At 37.8% G+C, this 21,291-nt stretch overlaps 1 long non-coding RNA gene and 1 pseudogene across 1 annotated transcript; both read right to left on the bottom strand.

The window, feature by feature from the left end:
* Positions 1–1,208: 1,208 nt before the first annotated feature.
* Positions 1,209–12,955, bottom strand: LOC118615952. The gene is made up of 3 exons (XR_004956508.1): positions 12,913–12,955; positions 4,069–4,158; positions 1,209–1,343 (listed from the first exon to the last, which is right to left on the bottom strand). It is a non-coding gene; the product is annotated as an uncharacterized LOC118615952 (long non-coding RNA).
* A 7,763-nt stretch (positions 12,956–20,718) lies between these two features.
* LOC118643988 lies at positions 20,719–21,088 on the bottom strand (annotated as a pseudogene).
* Between the last annotated feature and the right edge of the window lie 203 nt (positions 21,089–21,291).

Genomic DNA, 21,291 nt, shown 5'->3' with positions numbered 1-21,291 from the left:
TCCTCTACTACAGAAGCTTTTTGAAAGTTCTCTCAGCTAAAGGAAGAAGTTGTCCAAACAAGTTTTGCTACATGAGACCAACTGTAGATTCTTTTCCCGCAACCTTGGAATTCGTTTGGAGATACATTTATGTGTGAGTGTATGTGTACAGATCTTAAGTGTGTGTCAGTTATTATGTATATCTAGCAAATAACTTTGCAGTTTTAGGACACTTCCTGAGCTACTAGTAAATAACTAAGTGGCTACAAGAGTTAGAAAACAAAAGCAATCCAAAAACAGAGGGTGGAGGCCGCTGGAAAATTGTAAGTTGCTCAAAAGACTATCTTGGGTCAACGCAAAAGGAAAATCTGAGATCATTTAATAAAAAAAAAAAAAAAAAAAAAACGATGAAAGGAAACAGAGCATGCAGCTTCGGAGCTCAGCCCGTGCCTAGACTCTTTGTGTGGGATTTTTTCTTTCCAACACAGAGGTCCCAGGACAAGCACACAGAAATCCCTAAATCATGCTCATCTTCTGGGGATAATATGTAATAGACACAGCCTTCTCAAGGAGACACCGGGGTCAGGACAAAACACAGTGTGTAATACCCATTCTGCAAATCCAAAGTGTTTAGACACATAGTATCTATTGAAAAGGAACACTAATGGCCACCTTGCAGGAGAAAAGAAAGGATGCAGATGTAACGAGAGCACGTGTGACTTAGGGAATGCAGAAGGAGGAAAGGGACTCTCATAACTGCTTGGAAATTGTACAGACTTTATGTGTAGTTCATTTTCTTTCTTACTGGGTGGTAGGCACCACCTCCTTTGCCCATGATCATGACCTCACTGAGGAAGTTCAGCTGCCTGGTTCTCACAGCGACAGCATATGAGCCCACCAAATTGTCGAGTCCCTGCTATAGCAACGTCGGAAACTGTTTGTGGCAAATATGGCATCTGAAGGCCACCTCAGATTTCTATTCCGATTTCATCCTACATGGGTGACAAAATCTATTATAATCTGACAGACGCATAAACAGTAGACAATGTCGTCTTTGAAAAAGACTTTTTAAATATCTAGAACATCAATCTTCTGTAGATTGCCTTACCTCCTTTTTATCTTTTTATATGCATGTCTAAGTAATTTCAGAACCAAAAACAAGAAAGACAACATCATCACGGTTGTGGTCTAGCTTAAAGCAAAGACAAAGAACTGATAGAAACCTCCATTCCCAGGCACTAGGTGTTTATAGCAGCCACTCTGTAGTTTTCTGGAAATCCTCTCCATGTGGTACGTATTTGAAGCTGTAAGTTGCAAGTGCTGGAGAAAACCCAGCTCTTTTCTCAGTGAAATGACCTGTTATTCTGTGGAAAGAAAGGAGGTGTTTCTCTGAGACCACCTTTACACCTGCTATGCTTTGCTGAAATTCAAACCACCCCCACCACCCCACCCCCATCTCTCACACCTGGGAGCTGGCTAGCAAAAACAAGGTTGGGTCCGGTGTGGGGGAAGGGTTAAAATATAACCATCTTGGTTCCTGGGTAAATAGCTCTTGCAAATGTCTATGGTTTTCTGTGCATAACTGAATTTTGGTCAAACTATATGGTGGAAGTATCCAAAACTCGGGCTTTAATTCACACACACACACACACATACACACACAAATTTAAAGCTATTTGGCAAGGCGTTTTGTTTTTAACATTAGTGAAATGCAGCCTAACAGTGTTCTTACTGTAGTCCTGCCCGAAAGTGATCGCTTTTCTGTACTTTTCCTATGACAAATTTATTTTCCCTATATGCTTTTGTTGGCTAGCAGCTCTGGCATGACTTGACTGACAATGAGCCAGAAGATCTGAGTTTGGGGAAAATGCACGGCTCTCAAGCCTTGGCACAGGGTAGATAAGTGCAGAGCACACGCTAGGCGTTCAAGCACAGCCCTGAGCCTCCTGAGTCTCCAAAGAACACCACAGACATTGGATGAAAATGACAATACCCCACAACTTGGGGACAGAAATCCAGTTAAAAATGTGAGTGTGTGTGTGTGTGTGTGCATTTCAGTGTTAAAACAATGAAACAATTGCTAACCCTCCTTTAGCTTTGCCAGCTAAGCAATGGGTCATACGTTACAGATTTTATATAGTCCACACGATTGCTGTCCTACAAGAGATGAGAAAGCTTCCCTCTCATGATTTCTACTTGTAGGAAGTGAGAGGGGAGACCATCAGCTCACGGTAAGGATGAAAGTGACACGGTTGGAAGAGATTATCCTAAACCATGGATTATGAAGGTATTTTAACAGCAAATTCTTCCAAGAAGAACATATATGTAATCTGGGGTGGCAATCTAATTAGGGTATTAGCATTTGAAATTGATCTTTTAATCTAATACTCTAGCAGTTAATCATAAGCAATGCACAAAAGACAAGCGCTACATGATAGATAATGACAAGGTATGATAGCATACACGACCGACAAAAGAGATCCAAAGATTTCCAGTTCAATTATCAAAAGTGTGATAGGTACACATGCATATACACATGAAACTTGTGTGTGAGTGTGTGTGTGTTTACTCTCACTCTAACAAAAAGTTGTCTTCAGAATCTGAGTAGTTTTATTCAGGAGATGCATGGGTCAGACATCTGGCATGTGATTACACCCGTCACTGCACCAATAAGGCAATGATTTGTAAAATGTTTCTGGACCGCAGTTGTCTTAGTATAGCTAAATGCTAAAAGTTCTTCCCAGAGAAACATACATACACACCAAATTTCAGAGTTCACAGACCTCCATATAATCTACTGCATCGAGGATTACTGGGTGCATAAAAACAAACAAAACACAAATGGAACCGCCTCAATCAATACTATTTACCTGAACATTCTCTGGATCAACAATTTAGGCTGGACTCAACTGAGCAGTCAGCCCCTGCCCAACCTGTTGGATGGGCCACAGGTCAATTACCCGTGTTGCTTATGCTCCTGGGTGCTGGCTCCTGCAGGCTGACACCTTGGCTCATTTTCATGTGGTTTATCATCCTCAAGCAGGTTGCCTGGACTTATTCTCATGGTGGAAACAGGTATCCCAGAGAAAGTTGAAATGCTCAAAACCTCTTAAGGCAGCGGTGCTCAACCTGTGGGTCACGATCCCTTTGGGGGTCGAACGACCCTTTCACAGGGGTCACCTAAGCCCATCAGAAAAACACATATTTCCGATGGCGATTCATAACAGTAGCAACATTACAGTTATAAAGTAGCAACGAAAATAATTTTATGGTTGGGGGTCACCACAGCGTGAGGAACTGTATTAAAGGGCTGCGGCAGTAGGAAGGCTGAGAACCACTGTCTTAAGGCCTCATCTCAGAATTGGTGCCAATGCTCCATTCTGTTGACAAAAGCAGCTCACGAGGTCAGTCCAGATCCAGGAGGCAGGGAAACAGACTATCTCTTGGTGTGAGAGTTTGTAAACATATCGCAGAGGGTATCAATACAAGGAAGAAAAAAGAATTGGGTACGATATCTCAATCAATTTATTCTATTTATCATGAACCTAGGATAGCAACTTTCTGCAATTAAAACGTAGTCATAGGGATTAAAAGGAAAAGCAGGAGCTGTTTTTACTGTGATATACAAGTACAGAAATCAATAGATCTGTTTGACATTCCAGAAAGTGTCCTCAGGTCAAGTCCAGAGCCAATAAAATACCTTTTCCTAGTGGCAAGCAAGAAATCTTTGATGTTTTTTCCCTGAAAGATTTGTTAGAAAATAAACTTGAGATTTGTTCTCACTTTGCTATTGAAATGGGACATCATGGATTGCCAACACGTTTAGTGGGGTGAATGTTAGCAATATTGATGGCCCGGCTGAGGAAAGTGACAGTGGATGTTCTAAATGTCTGTGTCAGTTTTTATGCCCAACTTCATTGAAGTGGTATGGGACTCCAGTCTTTCCATGTGTCATTCTATGGGGATCCTATAGTGAACAACACTAACATATCCCGTTAAACCAGAATCCAAGTCAGTATTTCCATAAAGCATAGGAAAACTTCAGGACAACAAAAATTCCAAATAGGAAATATTGAACTCATAATGTACCTTGAGTGTGTGATGATTGAACCGGTGAGCGTCGTGGCCTCATCAAAAGTCAGCTCTCAGCAGGTTTAAGTATGGTCATATTTTCTTCCCCTAAAAAGAAGAGCAAAAAGGTAACTGACTATAGAAAATTGAGTAAATAATTGAAAATAGTGAACTGAATTTAGCAACATGTGAATCCTATATTCAGAGGCATTTCGTTTACATCAACTCTCACTCCACCCTTACCAGGGGGTGAGCGAGTTAGAAGAGCATATTTGTCTAGCTAGAAGCGGTCTTTGATATTCCAATGTTCTATTTCTTCTTACTTTTTTCCCCTAAATTACAAGAGAATTGCTGTGATGGCTGAACCCACTTGGATGAATTCTCCATCTCCTCTCAATTCCCTCTCCAGAATTCTGACCTGGTTTTCTGTTGCTGCTGTAACAAGTTACCATAAATCCAGTGGCTTACAACAACACAAATTTATTATCTTACAGTCCTGGAGGTCAGATGTCTGAAACGGGTGTCACGGGGTTAAAATCTAAGTGTCAGTGGACTGCATTCCTTTCTGGAGGCTCTAAAATAGACTCATTTTCTGGCCTTTTGAGCTTCTCCAGGCGGCCTGCATTCCTTGGCCCCCTTCCATCTTCAGAGCCGGCCGTGGCTGGTTGGGCCTTTCTCATATCACACCCCTCCCACACTGGCTCTTCCACCTCCCACTTTCACTTTGAAGAACCCCTGTGCCTACCTTGGACCCACCCAGATAATCCCAAATCATCTCCCTATTCTAAGATGACCTGATTAGCCCTGACAGTATGACTCAGTGGTTGAGTGTTGACCCATGCACCAAGGGGTCGCCAGTTCGATCCCCGGTCAGGGCACATGCCTAGGTTGTGAGCACATGCCCGGGATGTCTGTGGGAAGCCATAATTCTGCCTCCTAGCCTGCTCCTTTTCTCAGGCGACACTAGCTATGGACCCCTAACAGTGTGCACCAGTTCTTCCCAAGAGAGACTCTGCAGCACAGGCCCACAATATCAAGGAGTTTCTTTGTGATGGTAAATTGCATCTTCCCAATGCAAATCCTAGAAATATCAACTACATCATCATTGAAATGTAAAAAAAAAATAAAATAAAATAAAAAAATGTATCATAGTTTTTCAACTACAAGATGGGTCATTTAATATAATTGGAATAGTTTATATGTTATTGATAAACTATTCCCAGAGTCAATTCAATGCATAGCTTTATTGATATGTTCCTTGATTTACTTACTATAAATCCTTTGTAAGTCCACTTATTGTTTTTATCCTTTCTTTATCTGCAAAGTATGTGATAGTAATCGCTGCCCACTTTGAGGTAGTGATCAACGTCTCGGTTTAATTTTTTTCAAATTACTAAATAAAAATCACCAAGATTAGCCCTGGCTATTGTGGCTCAGTTGATTGAATATTATCCCATGCACCGAAGAGTTGCTGGTTCGATTCCCACTCAAGGGCACGTATCTGGGTTGCAGGCTCGATCCTCTGTAAGGGGATGTGCAGGGGGCAGCTGATCAATGTTCTACTCTCACATTGATACTTCTCTCTCTCTCTCTCCCCCTCTTCCTTTCTCTCTCTCTAAAAATCAATAAAACAATTTTTTTAATCAGTAGGATTAGTCTTAGTTCTCAACTTATAATAAACTGATACAAAAATGATCCTGCTCATTTGCAAGCAGACATGAAGATTATTTGTGTTCTGTGATCTAATTCTTTATCCCCTTGAAGAGCAGCAAGCATAATCTAGTCCCACATGTAACAAATATGAGGATAAAGGCAGGAGTTCTAAGGCCTGAGAAAAATGAAGAATGAATTAGAAAATAAGAAATGAGGAAAAAATAAGGATCTAGGAAGTAAGGAGAACATAGTGATTGCAAATAAATGAGCGGGAACAATAATTTCCTCGGAATTTAAACAGTGGTTATATAGTGGCTGCCTTCTTTAATTCACTAGGTATGACTTAGTTTAAAATATTGGTATAAAATAGCATAATGTGGTATTGAAAGCCTATGAAAATATGAGAATAAATTAAAGCCAACTTGAAAGTAGGGTCATTATGTAAAGAAACAGGGTTTTTTTTGTTTTGTTTTGTTTTTGCTGACATTCCATTAGGAAAACCATGTCTCCATTAAGAAATGTTCACTCAGAAATGCTGTGGTGTTTTTTAGCCATTCCCATCACAAGGAGAAATTTGGGAGGAAAACACAGTCATAAGCATGGACAGTAACTATGTTTATATAAATCATGGGTGGTCTTCTAGTTGGTTCAGTGTCTCCCACTCAAGTCCGTTCTAATCAAAGAAGAGAACTTTCCGTCCAGGTACACGGAACCATCTGTTTCCCGGTCCCGCCTTCTTTTATCCTGCTCCTCCACCTGGGCTGTCTCTCCCGTGTTTCCTGCAGAATATTCCGACCCCACCTTTATCCCTGACTTTAGGCATCCCTGTTTCTGAGAAGCACCCCACCCACACATCCCTATAAAGGTGTGCTCCCTTTTATCACGACGCTTGCTGCATTCGAGTAGAAACAGCTGTTCACTGCTCCTCCATCCCACCCCCAAATCAGTCCTCCTTCCACTTGAAGGCCAGGGCCCTATTGTTTTCATCACTGTCCTCTCAATGTTCGGACACACAGTGAGTGACCTGTAATTGCTAGCTAAATAAATAGGTAAATGCACGGTAAATAAATGAAGGAAGAATGGTAGGGAGGGATGAAAGAAACCGGGGAGATAAGATACTTAACCACGCCCAACCATATAGGTTTTCTGCGTCTGTAAGAGAAGTGCTACTTTTCACTATCCATGATTTATTTTAAAAAGGCACTTATTGACAGAGCTTGGCAAGTCTTGGCATAGTCCGTTTTCACAAAATAGCACAGGCTATCCATTGCTCTCCTGTGTAGTTCGAGAATGATTCCATTCAATCATTAGCAAGCAGCCAATGTGACTGTGTAAAGAAGAAACTTCGAAAGACAGTTAATTTGCTTCTACCAAGGAGAGGAGTAAATACAGATGTGGTCTCTCTTGATTTGGATAAGGCATTTTGATTGTTTCACACAACAAAGTTAGAAACATTTAGAAAAGTAGGTTTGGGGCCACTGTGAATGACTGATAAGGAGATTGCATCCAAAGGGCATTTATCAGTGATTCAATATCAATTTGGAGAAACCTTCCCAGCTGTGTGTCATCATAAGCATAAACCCTACATTTCTTTAATGTCCAGAGTAAAGGAATTGAAAATATACGGTTGTTTGTGTTCTATTAAAAATGAAAACAAAACAAAACAAAACAAAACAAAAAAAGTGAATATCAAATGACTGATGAAATGGGTAGATTTCCTATAAAACAAAACAAAAAATGTAAAGACAAAAAATATGTATTTAGAGATCAAAATAAATAATTCATATGCAGAATAAAGAACAGTTAACAGGCAAAGCTTAAGTACGAAAGACAACTGGGAAATAAGGGTCAAGACTAGATTCGGTCTTGAACAGGTATTAGCAACATAATTTCCTAAACCAGTCATTCTCAACCAGGGATGATTTTGCAGTAAAAGGAACATTTGGCAATGTCTGGAGGTGTTTTTGACAATCATGACTGGGGAGGGTGCTACTGGAGAGAAGCCAGGGATAGTGCCATACATCCTATACACAACAAAATTCCCCACAATAAATAATTATCTGGTCCAAATTTTCAGTAGTGCCGAAGTTGAGAAACAAACCAATGAAAAAGTTATATGATACAGGACTGCATTAAAATGAACAATGATAGGCATTTAAGGTTTCCCCTTAACAATATTCTGTACCAAATTCTTATTAGAATATCGTGTCCTATTTAGGGTATTACCCTTTAGCAAGTGCAGGCTGTGAAGGATTGGAAATAGACCCTAACGACTGACCATGCCTTGCTCTTCTGCTTTTGCAAGAAACCTTATGCTTTTATTCTGTGTCTCAACCTATTTAAAAGATCTGAAAATAATTCATGCCTGTTTTGAAGCTGAGTTCTGCATCTTGGGTTACCACAAAAAAAAATCTAAGAATGCTCACAGCCCTGGCTGGTGTGGATCAGTTGGTTGAGCGCCAGAGAACATACGGTAGATAAAAGATTGATGTTTTTCTCTCACATCCATGTTTCTCTCTTTCTCCCTCTCTCTTCCTCGCCCTCAAAAAAAAAAAAAAAATCAATAAAAACATCTTATTTAAAAAAATGCTCACAAATAGACTGCCTGATAAACAGCTGAAAAAGAAAGCTGAATTAAGTTTAAGTTGAATATTCTGGAGAATTGAGAAGTCAGTCCTCAATTATGTGCTAAAAGAAAATCTTTAAAAGTTAAAACACATAGAAAAATATCAAATATACTGAAAATACAAATACCACAAAACTCTAAATGAATGAGCCAAAAATCTTACATTACCAACATCAAACTATCCCAAAAGCTCAACATGTTTTAATAATATGCATTTTATAGTTAGAAATGTGGTAAAAATGAAGAATGAGGGATTCCAAAGCAAAATAAACAAATCTTCAAGTCACTTTAGAGTAGACAACAGTTAGAAAAGGGATAAGGTGCTGGAAATGAAGTTAGAAGTGATCATTTTAAATAGTGGGAAATGACAAGCAAGTTTTTGTGGTGAGAAGAGTTTATTTTCTTGAAGCCACATTGAACAAAACGACACAGAGGAATCGTTTTGTGTGGTCCTATTCATATTTCCATTGGATAGGCACCATGCTGATTCCACCATATGTTTTGCAGCCAAATATGACAAAATGTGACTTTAAGCAAAAATATGTATAAAATACTGTTTATTATTTAAATTTCAAAACAAGTATTACATTCAGAATCAGAACCACACACTAGTTAAGCATTATAAACACCCTAAGTATGTACGGCCATAGCTTCAGTCTAAACATTTTCTAAATGTTCTTTGATGAGAAAGTTGTATTTATAATATTTTGTTCATTAACCTGCTCAATAGCACGAATGTGGTAAACTCTACTTTGAGGATATATCACCCAATAACTAAAAGGAAATAACTTGTATTATTGTAATATGATTTGATTTGGAAATGGAGAAATTTGTGAAAAGTCTTCAGGCAAGTCTTTTCACCCCACAGCCAGTAGTTTTAACCTCTTCCCCAACAAAATCTTTTCCTGGAAATACCAACACAAAATTGAGGTCTTCATTTTAGAAGACCTTAGAGTTTCCCTCCCTAGTCAGCGGGAAGAAGCAAGAGCCAATTGTGTCAACTCTTAATTAACTAGGTATTAAAAATAGCATTTCTGAAATCAATGCCTTTCTCAATTCTGAAAAATTGTCTGTTCTTACACAGAAATTTCTGGTTCTCTCTGTCCCTCCCAAATCCTCTTCTGGAACTCCTCATGAAGCAAATGTTAGATCTCCTTTGTTTTAATTTTTAAATTAAAATTAAATTACTTTCTAATTAAAATTCATGTTTTTGACCCTTCTTTTTTGCTTTTTTTAACCCCCCCCCCCCCCACGGCATTCTTATTATCTCCCCAGATCTGTCTTTCAGTTCACTAATTCTTTCTTCAGTTGTGTCTAACATAATTTAACCTATCCATTGTGTTCGTATTTCCAATGACTATATTTTTCATTTCTGGGGTGTTTTTTTTTAAAGTTAATTTTCAAATCTACCTTTTCTTTATTGAGAGTATCTTTTTAAAATATTTTCTTCCTTCTTTTATGCAATTATTTAACTTCTTGTAAAATATTAATTGGTGATTCTTTTTTTTTTTTTTAATTTCTCACCATTTAAATCATAGAAGAACAAAATTCCAGCCAATGAGTGGATTGTGTTGATGTGAGACATTGCCCCTTCCCTTCAAATACATACCTATGATGAATAAAACAGTATGTACAATGAAACAAAATTAAATAGCTGAGTTATAAATTTAAAAAGAAGTATGCAGGTGCTAGAAATGAAGAAGGGAATTTGAAGAGTAGGGCTATGGGTTAACTTGTGTCCTCTCCAAATTTTATACATTTAAGTCCTAAACCCCAGTATCTCAGAATGTGATTTGGAAAAGGGTTCATTACAGATATAATTAGTTAAGTGAGGATGAGGTCATACTGGAGTAGGGTGGGGCCCTAATCCAATATGCTGTTATCTTTATAAGAGGGAGAGGTTTGGACACAGACACACACATGCAGTAGGACACCATGTGAAGATGAAGGCAGAAATTGGTGTCATGATCCTACACACCAAGAAACACCACAGATTGTCAGCAAAGCAACCAGAAGCTAAGTGAGACGCATGAAACAAATTCTTCCTCCAAGCCCTCAGAAGGAATCCACCCTGCTGACACCTTGATCTTAGAACTCTAATCTCCAGAACTGTGAGATACTAAATTTTTGTAGTTTAAGCCACCCAATTTGTGGTTCTTGGTTACAGCAGCCCTAGCAAATTTATGCAAGTGGCAAGCTGAAGCCAAAGGTACAGGATTCACTGAGTAATGTGAACCAGTGATGAGCCTAACTAGGAATTAGAGGTTTAAGCCTGGGAAAGGAAGGAAAGTCAAGGATAGAAGTGCCCTGACACACACACACACACCCTCCGCACCCCATGCCTGGAAGTAAAACTGAGCTACATGCATAATACCAGAGACCGGGAGGGCTTCTTTGTAAGTAAAGAGAGATTAGAGAATTTCTATTTACTAATCTAGGGAAAGTTTTAAAAAAAAAAACACGTGTATCTTGCTAGAGCCTTGGGCATAAAAAGAGTCTATATATAAGGTCTTATCTAGGAACAAAGATAATTTTACTTCTTCCTTTCAAATTTAGATGCATTTTATTTTTCTTGCCTAATGGCTAGAACTTCCATTACTATGCTAAATAGTAGTGGCTAAAACAAGTATGCTTGCTTTGTTCCTGATCTTAGAGGAACAAAAAAAGTGTTCAATCTTTCATCATTGAGGATAATATTCACTGTGGGTTTTCACAAACTGTTTTTATTATGTTGAGGTAATTTTCTTCTGTTCATAAACAGGTGTTAAATTTTGTAAAATGCTTTTCTTGCATCAACTGAGAGCATCATATGAATTTTTGTTTCTTCATTCTGTTAATGTGCTCTATTACATTGGTTGGTTTTATTCGTTAAATCATCCTTATAGTCTAGGAATAAAGCCCACTTAATCATGGTGTCTAATCCTTTTAATATACTGTGAAAATCAGTTTACTACTATTTTATTAACAATTTTTACATCAATGTTCATACCAGATATTGGTCTGTTTTTGTTTGTTTTACTTGTTTGTTTGTTTGTTGTAGTTTCTTTTCCTGGTTTTGTTATCAAAGTAATGGTGGTCTCATAGAAAGGGTTAGGAAGTTTTTCTTCCTCTCTTTTTAGAAAAGTTTGAGAAGGATTAGTGTTAGTTCCTTTTTAAATCTTTGGTAAAATTCACCAGTAAAGCCATCAGCTCCAGGGCTTTTCTTGTTAGGAGACTTTTGATTACTGATTCAATTTCATTATTAGTTATAGGTCTACTCAAATTTTCTAATTCTTCATGATTCAGGTTTTACGTTTCTAAGAATTTATTTTTTCCATCTAAATAATCCAATTTGTTGGCATACAATTATTCATAGTACTTTCTTATAATCTTTTTAATTTTATAGAATCAGTCTCCACTTTCATTTCTGAATTTAGTAATTTGAGTCAATCTAGGTAAAGGTTTATGGATTTTTTTTCAATGCTTTGAGGAACTGACCATTGGTCTAACTGATTTTCTCTATTGCTTCTCTATTCTCTATTTCATTTGTTTCTACTCTAATATTTATTACTTCCTTCCTTCTATTAATTTGGGGTTTTGTTTGTTCTTTTTCTAGTACCTTAAGTTGCAAAGTTAAAATTGTTGGTCTGAGATTTTATTTTGTTTTTTTCATTTACGTATTTATAACCATAAATTTCCCCTTAGCACAACTTTCACTGCATCCCATAAGTTTTGGTATGTTGTGCTTTCATTTTCATTTGTCTTTGTGTTAGTCAGCTTGAGATGACACAATAAACCATCACAGATTGGGGGGCTTAAATAACAGACATTTATTTTTCTCATAGTTTTGGAGACTAGAAGTCAAAAAGCAAAGTGCACCTTCATTAACTCATTTAACTTTAATTGCGTCCTTAGAGATGCCACCTCGAAATACAGTCACACTAGAGAGTTAGGACTTTAACAAGTAAATGAGGGCAGGGGATCTTAACTCATTCTAGCATCAACTCCAAAGTCTAGAGTCCAAATTATGATCTAAAATATCATTTAGTGTAAAACTCATAATGAGGCAAAATTTCTTTCTAGCTGTAAACCTATGAAACCAGACAATTTATGTGCTTCCAAAACATAATCATCAGACAGGCATAGGATAGACATTCTCATTCCTAAAGAGAGAAATTGGAAGAAAGAAAGGGATGATGGGTCCTAAGCAAATGCAAAATGTAGCAAGGCAAATTCCATTAGATCTAAAGGCCCAAGTTTAACCCTATTTTGTCTGCTGCTCTGCCTCCTGGGCCCACTGTGATGGCAGTCCCACCTTCCAGACCCACGGAGGCAAAGAGCTTCACAGTTCTGCTGGGTGGGGTTCATTCCCTTGAAGCTCTACCAAGCAATGATCTTATCTCCACAGCTCTGCTGGGCAAAGGGTGTTTGGCCTGTTGGAAAATGAGACAGTGGCCCTGGTAATCTCTGTATTTTGATTGGAGAGTTTAATCCATTTAAATTTAAAGTAATTGCTGATCAACCCTGGCTGGTTTAGCTCAGCGATTAGAGCGTCGGCCTGTGGTTCAGAGAGACCCGGTTTGGTTCCTACTAAGGGCATGTACCTCAGTTGCAGTTTGTCCCCGGCCCTGGTTGGTCATGCAGGTGACAGCCACTCGATGTGTCCCTTTCACATCGATGGTTCTCCCTCTCTCTCTTCCTTCCACTCTATCTGAACAAAAAATAAAAAAATGTCCTCGGGTGAGGATAAAAAAATAAATAAAAATAAAGTAATTGCTGATCAGAAGATACTTCTGTCACTCTGCTATTTACCTTATGCTATTTGCCTTTCTATAAGCCTTATATCTTTCTTGACCTTTATTTTCTGTATTATGGTCTCTTTTTATTTAGTTGATTTTCTGTAATTAAACATTTTAATTTTTTTCTAATTTCTTTTGATATATATTCTATAGCTATTCTCTTTGTGGTCACTATGGGGATTATATATAACATCCTAAAGTTATAACAGACTAATTGGAATTTATACCAGCTTAACTCCAAAATGTTACAAAAACTCTGCTCATTGATAGCCCTGATCCCATATTGTCAGTTATTGATGTCACAAAATTATATCTTTGTACACTATGTGTCCAAAACCTTAAACTAGTATTTGTTTTATAAATGTATTAGTCTCTTGAAATTATGTAGCAATCAAAATGTGAAGTTACAAACAAGTTAGGATAATACTAGCTTTTATTTATTTATTTATTTATTTATTTATTTATTTATTTTTAATTAATTAATTTATTTTTGTTACAGATGTTTCTCCTTTTCCCCCCACTGATTCACCTCTCCCCCTCCCTCCCCGCCTTGCCCCAACTTTGTTGTCCATGTCCATTGTTCATGCACACATGTATGTAAGTTCTGTGGTTTATCTCTCCCCGACCACCCCTTTTCTGGGGATTGTCGGTCTGTACCCCACTTTCATGTCTCTGGGACTACCCCATTCCTCAGACTGTTCTGTCTATTATATTCCACAAATAAGTGGGATCATATGATACTTGTCTTTCTCTGTTTCGCTTGTTTACACGTAGGATGACACTTTCCAAATCTCTCCCTGTCATCTCAAAGGATAAGAGATCTTTCTTTCTTACAGCTGCATAGTACTCCATTGTGTAAATGTACCACTGCTTTTTTATCCATTCGTCTACTGATAGACATTTGGGCTGTTTCCAGATCTGAGCTATTATAAATAGTGCTGCTACAAACATGGGTGTACATATATTCTTTCTGATGGGTGTTTCAGGCTTCTTAAGGTATGTTCCTAGAAGTGGGATCACTGGATCAAATGGAAGTTCAATTTTTAATTTTTTGAGGTAACACCATATTGTTTTCCAAAGTGGCTGCACCAGTCTGCATTCCCACCAGCAGTGTACTAGAGTCCCCTTTTCTCCACACCCTCGCCAACACTTGTTGTTTGATGGTTTGTTGATGGTGGCCATTCTGACAGGTGTGAGGTGATACTTCATTGTCGTTTTAATTTGCATCTCTCTGATGATTAGTGATGTTGAGCATTTCTTCATATGTCTCTTAGCCATTTGTATGTCCTATTTAGAAAGGTATCTATTTATTTTCTCTGTCTCTTTTTAAATTGGGTCTTCCTTTTGGGTCTTCCTTTTAATTGGGTCTTTGTCTTCCTTTTGTTGAGTTGTATGAGCACTCTATATATATTGGAAATTAACCCATTATCTGATATATCATTGGCAATGATGCTCTCCCATACAGTGGGTTGCCTTTCCATTTTGATGATTGTATCTTTTGCTGTGCAGAAGCTTTTGAGTTTGATGTAGTCCCATGTGTTCATTTTCTCCTTAGTTTCTGCTGCCTTAGGTGATGTATCAGTGAAAATTCTGCTGCGTATGATGTCTGAAATTTTGTTGCCAACATTTTCTTCTAGGATTTTTATGAATTCATGAGTCACATTTAAGTCTTTTATCCATTTTGAGTTTGTTTTTGTGTATGGTGTAAGTTGATGATCTAATTTTATTGTTTTGCATGTAGCTGTCCAATTTTCCCAACACCATTTATTAAAGAGGCTGCCTCTACTCCACAGTATGCTCTTGCCACCTTTGTCAAAATTTAATTAAGGATATTGCCTTGGGTCCATTTCTGGGTTCTCTGTTCTGTTCCACTGGTTTATATGCCTGTTCTTGTGCCAGTACCAGGCTGTTTTGATTACAGTGGCTTTGTAGTATAACCTGAAATCTGATAATGTGATCCCTCCTACTTTGTTTTCTTTTTCAAGATTGCTGTGGCTATTTGAGGTCTTTTTTGGTTCCATATGAACTTTTGAAGTATTTGTTTTAATTCTGTGAATTATGTCATTGGTATTTTGATGGGGATTGCATTGAATCTGTAGATTGCTTTGGGTAGTATGGACTTTTAATAACGTTAATTCTTCCAATCCATGAACAAGATATGTGCTTCCACTTTTTTATATCTTCCTCTATTTCTTTTTTCAATGACCTTTAGTTTTCTGCAAATAGGTCCTTTACTTCTTTGGTTAAGTTTATTCCTAGGTATCTTAATTTTTTTGCTGCAATGGTAAATGGGATTGTTTTCTTAGTTTCTCTTTCTGTGAGTTCATCATTGGTGTATAATAATGCCATCGATTTCTTGATGTTAATTTTGTATACTGCTACTTTTCCAAATTCATTTATTAAGTCTAGTAAATGTTTTATGGAGTCTTTGGGGTTTTCTACGTATAGTATCATGTCATCTGCGAATAATGACAGTTTCACTTTCTCCTTTCCAATTTGGATCTCTTTTATTTTTTATTCCTGTCTCATTTCAGTACTATGTTAAGTAAGAGTGGCGAAAGTGGGCATCCTTGTCTTGTTCCTGTTCTTAAGGGAAATGCTTTTAGTTTTTGCCCATTGAGTATGATGTTGGCTGTAGGTCTTTCATATATGGCCTTTATTATGTCGAGATATGATCCCTCTATTCCCACACTGCTGAGCATTTTTATCAGAAATGGATGCTGGATTTTGTCAAAGGCTTTTTCAGCACCTATTGATATGATCATGTGGTTTTTATTCTTTATTTTATTTATGTGGTGTATCACATTTATTGATTTGCAAATATTGTACCAGCCTTGCATCCTTGGGATGAATCCCACTTGGTCATGGTGAATAATTTTTCTGATGTATTACTGGATCCAATTTGCTAGTATTTTGTTTAGGATTTTGGCATCTATGTTTATCAGGGATATTGGCCTGTAGTTTTTTTTCTTTGTAATGTCTTTTTCTGGATTTGGAATTAGAATTATGCTGGCTTCATAAAATGAGTTTGGAAGTCTTCCTTCTTCTTGAATTTTTAAAAATACTTTAGGAGAATGGGTGTTAGTTTTTTTTGAAAGTTCGGTAAAACTCCCCCGTGAAGTGATCTGGGCCTCGGCTTTTGTTTGCTGGGAGAGTCTTGATTACATCTTTAATTTCCTTAGTTGATATTGGTCTGTTCAAGTTTTCTATCTCTTCTCAGTCCAGTTTTGGGAGACTATGTGTTTCTAGAAATTTGTCCATTTTGCTTAGATTGTCGAATTTATTGCCATATAATTGTTTATAGTAGTTGTTAACGATCTTTTGTATTTCTGTGGTGTCAGTTGTTACTTCTCCACTTTCGTTTCTGATTTTGTGTATTTGGGTTCTCTCTCTTTGTTTCTTGGTGAGTCTAGCTAAGGGTCCATCAATCTTGTTTATTTTTTCGAAAAACCAGCTCTTTCTTTCATTGATCCTTTGAGTTGTTTTTTTGGAATCTATGTCATTTATTTCTGCTCTGATCTTTACTATTTCCTTTCTTCTAGTTGCTCTGTGGTTTTCTTTTTGTTTGCTCTCTAATTCTTTAAGTTGTGAGGTTAGATAGTCTATTAGAGATTTTTCTTGCTTCTTGAGGTAGGCCTGGAGTGCTATGAACTTCCCTCTCAGAATGCTTTCACTGCATCTCATGGATTTTGTGTTGTTGGGTGTTCATTTTCATTGGTTTCCAGGAAGTTTTTAATTTTTTCCTTGATCTCCTCGGTAACCCATTCATTGTTTAATAGCATGCAATTTCGCTTCCATGTGTTACAATGTCTTTGCATCTTCTTGTTGTAATTAATACCTAGTTTCATGCCATTGTGATCTGAGAAGATGCTTGATATGATTTCCATCTTCTTGAACTTGTAGAGACTTAGTTTGTGTGCTAACATGTGGTCTATCTTTGAGAATGTCCCATGTGCACTTGAGAAGAATGTTAATTCTGTAGTTTTGGGGTGTAATTCTCTGTAGGTAGCTATTAAATCCATTTGATCTAGTGCTTCATTTACAGTCTCTGTTTCCTTGCTAATTTTTTGTCTAGAGGATCTATGTAGTGATGTCAGTGGGGTATTGAAGTCCCCTGCTATGATTGTATTGCTATAGATTTCTCCTTTGAAGTCTTCCTGAAGATTTTTAATATATTTTGGTGCTCCTATACTGGGTGCATATATGTTTATCAAAGTTGTATCTTCCTGTTGGACATATATTATGTTCAATATTATGTAGTGGCCTTCTTTGTCTCTAATTATGGCCTTCATTTTGAAATCTATTTTATCAGATATGAGTATTGCTACCCCAGCTCTTTTTTCCTTTATGTTTGCTTGGAAGATTTTTTGCTATCTCTTCACTTACAACCTATGTGAGTCTTTTGTTGTGAGGTGGGTCTCTTGTAAACAACATATAGATGAGTCATGCTTTCTTATCCAATCAGCTATTCTGTGTCTTTTTTATCGGAGCAATCAATCCATTTACATTTAAGGTGATTATTGATATGTATTTATTTATTGCCATTTTTGTTTAGTGTGGCTATATTTTTTTTCCTACTTCTTCTGCTAATTACAGCAGTCCTTTTAACATTTCTTGCAGTGCTGGTTTGGTGCTAATGTATTTCCTGTGCCTTTTTTTTTTTTTGTCTGCGAAGCTCTTTATTTGACCTATTTTGAATGATAGCCTTGCTGGGTAGAGTAATCTTGGATTCAGATCCTTGTTTTTCATGACCTTGATTACCTCATGCCATTCCCTTCTGGCCTGTAGTGTTCTGTTGAGAAGTCAGCTGAGAGCCTTCAGGGGTTTCCTTTGTAGGTAACCTTTTGCTTATCTCTTGCTGCTTTAGGATTCTCTCTTTGTCTTTAATTTTTGGCATTTTGATTACTATGTGTCTAGGTGTGGGCCTGTTTGGGTTCTTCTTACTTGGGACTCTCTGTGCTTCTTGAACTTGAATGCCTTCTTCCTTCACCAAGTTAGGGAAGTTTTCTGTCACTATTTCTTCAAATATATTCTCTAACCCTTGCTCATTTTCTTCTTCTTCGGGGACTCCTATGATGCGAATATTATTACGTTTCCAGTTGTCCCACAGTTCTCTTAAGCTGTCCTCCTGTTTTTAAATTGTTTTTTCCTTTTGTTTTTCTGATTGGTTGATTTTTTTTTTTTTTACCCTATCTTCTAATTCATTGATCCGGTCCTCAGCTTTCTCTACTCTGCTATTTAGATCTTCCAATGTGTTCTTTATTTCTGATATGTCATTCTTCATTTTTTTTTTGGTTGTTTTTCATTTCCAACTGGTTGATTTTCAACATTTCTATGTCTTTACTCATGGTGCTCATGTCCTTACACATGCTGTTGAGCTTCCTCAAGATCATGGCTCTGAATTCTAGTTCTGTTAACTTGCTTAACTGCACCTCATTTATCTCATCTTTGGTAGAGGTCTCTTATTCTTTCATTTGGCTTTTGTTTCTGTGTCTCACCATTTTCGCTATCACAGTGGGCTTTGGAGCCTGCCAAATTTTCCTTGTGTGTGTTGGTGTTCTGTTGTTTGTGGCTCCCTCTCCTGGTTTTGGATGAGGCAGGGAGGACCCCCGTTAAGTCTTACTTTCCTGGTTAGAGTTGCTAGCCCAGGGATGGTACAGCTATCCTCTAGCTTTTTGCCTGGAGGCTATCAGTAGGGGTTACCTGAAGAGTCTTTGATTGTCAGTTGAATGAAAAACTCCCTCAGGTGCTCAGCATAAGGGGATTTCCCGAGGATGGGGCAGATGCTGGTTGTTAATGGGCCTCAATTTGCATTTCAATGGTCACCAGGTGGGGTTGAATCTCTGAGGGAGTGGCCGTTGCCTCTCCCCAGAGCTCTGGGAAGGAGTAAGATGACCACCATCCTCCATGGCTGCAACTCAGCAAAAGCTCTGAGTGCTCTCCAAATCCCGAGTGTCCCCACACAGTCTGCCCTCCCTGTGCTGGAGCCCAAGGTAAGTGGCTGTGGCTATTTCAGCCTCTGTTTCGGCTTTGCGCTGTGGAGCCGCTTGGGAGTTTAACCCCACGACAGTGCTCACAGCTAAGACCGCTGCTGTCTGTGGGTTCCCAGCCCCCCTCTGGCACCTTTGCAAGCCTACCTGGATTGAGTCAGTGTCCTTGGTTATGTGGTTCTCCAAGCTGCTTTTCTGTTGCTTTTTCCTGACAATTTGTGTTTATTTTTATTGTAATTCCAGTTTGGTCCTGGGAGATGGTCTGTGTAGCTTCCATTCACTCCACCGCCATTTTGGAATCTCCCAGGATAATACTAGCTTTTAGACCAATAAGTTTTAAAAATATATTAATGTCTTAAATCATGTGGAAAACAAAAAGTGAAGTTATAGACTGTTGTTACAGTAATACTAACTTATTGTGTAATATCCTTTTGTTTCAACCTGCAGGACTCCCTTGAGGATTTCTTTCAGGGCAGGTCTAGTGGTAATGAACTCCCTTATATTTTGTTTACCTGGGAATATCTAATTTCTCCCTCTCCTTTGAAGGCCATTTTTACTGGATAGTGGATTCTTGATTGACAGATTCTTTGTTTTAGCACTTTGAATATATCAGTCCACTGTGTCTGGCCTCCAAAGCTTCTAATAACAAATCTGATTATGTTTTGAAGATCCCTGTGTGTGAGCAGTTGCTTTCCTCTTCCCGCTTTCAAGATTCTCTTTTTGTCTTTGACTTCACAAGTTTGATTATAACGTGTCTTGCTGTGCATCTCTTTGAATTCATACTATTTAGAATTCATTGAGTTTCTTGAATATTGATCTTCATGTCTTTTATCAAATTTGAGGGGTTTTTAGCATTATTTCTTCAAATTATCTATCCTTCTCTTTATTTCTCTTTTCCTTCTGGGACTCCCACAAAGTGTTAGTTGGTCAACTTGATAGTGTACCAGAGGTCCCTTAGGCTCTGTTAATTTTTCTCCAATCTTTTTTTTTTCTTATTTGGAGCTTTATTTTTTTCCTCTTATTGTCTGTCCACAAATAAAGTTACAGTTGATGAAACATCAGTAATTCTTTGGAAATAAGCTATCTCTGACATGATTTCTGTTACTTACACTTAACTCCAGCGTAGGTTTCCATATATATATTTTACAGATAAAGACATCTTATTGAGTTAAAACAAATGTAATTTAAACAATTCTGAAGGTTCCTTTTGAACACTTATTGACTGAAAACTAAAATCTAAAACTTTCATAAATAATGACACATTATCCAAACTTAAAATAAACTCACTCAATTACTCATATATTTTAGAGTCTTTCACATCATCCCTTTTGTTCTAACCAAGACTACTATTTTCAAAATATCTTCTATATATTTTGAATGGTAGATATTTTGCTATCTTCAAAGAAATGTTTTAACTGAAATAAGTACAAGAATGTTGATTCAAAATTAATGGTAGTCCAGCTGGTGTTTTTCAGTGGTTGAGCAGCGACCCATGCACCAAGAGGTGCATTTTTGGTCAGGACACATGCCCAGGTAGTAGACCTGGTCCCCAGTGTGGGGAATGCAGGAGGTGGCCAATCGATGTTCTCTCTCATCGATGTTTCTATCTCACTTCCTCTCTCTTTGATTTTTTTTCTCTTGGTATTCCTGGTTTTGCTTTATCATGTAGCTGCTCAAGAGTCAGATTATTCATTCTTGCTTCAATGTCTTCAGGCAGGGGAACACAGTCATAATTGTTATCTTGACTGGAATTCACAAGAAGTAACTGTGCTTTTAGCTTGTCAATAATAGTTTGTTGAAGTGACAGCTGTTCCTGTTGCTCACATATTCTCTACTCATAGTTTTCAATCTTTTGCTGTAGTTCTTTTATTGCAGAATCTCTATCCATGCATGCCTGTCGGAAGGCTTCATAAGCTTTATTGAGTTGCTCACCAGTGTTTTTATCCATTCCTCTCTGTCCTATAGCATCACTGTAAAGGATGGAATAAATGACAGGTACACACAAGTTCTCCATCACTGTGCTAGATGGGTTCGAACACACCTACTCGCTCACAAAGTTTCTTACTCAAAGATCAAGGATTCTGAGGGGGCCTTTCATGCCTCGGATCAGCGGCACATGGCAGAGTGGCTCAATATTTTTTTCTTACTTTCAATTGTACTATTTCAAAGTTGCTGACTTTTTCTGCCTGTTCAA

The sequence above is a fragment of the Molossus molossus genome, unplaced genomic scaffold (assembly GCF_014108415.1).
Source record: "Molossus molossus isolate mMolMol1 unplaced genomic scaffold, mMolMol1.p scaffold_m16_p_4, whole genome shotgun sequence".
NCBI lineage: Eukaryota > Metazoa > Chordata > Mammalia > Chiroptera > Molossidae > Molossus > Molossus molossus.
Note: the sequence above shows the minus strand (reverse complement) of the source record. Positions and strands in the feature narration are given on the sequence as shown.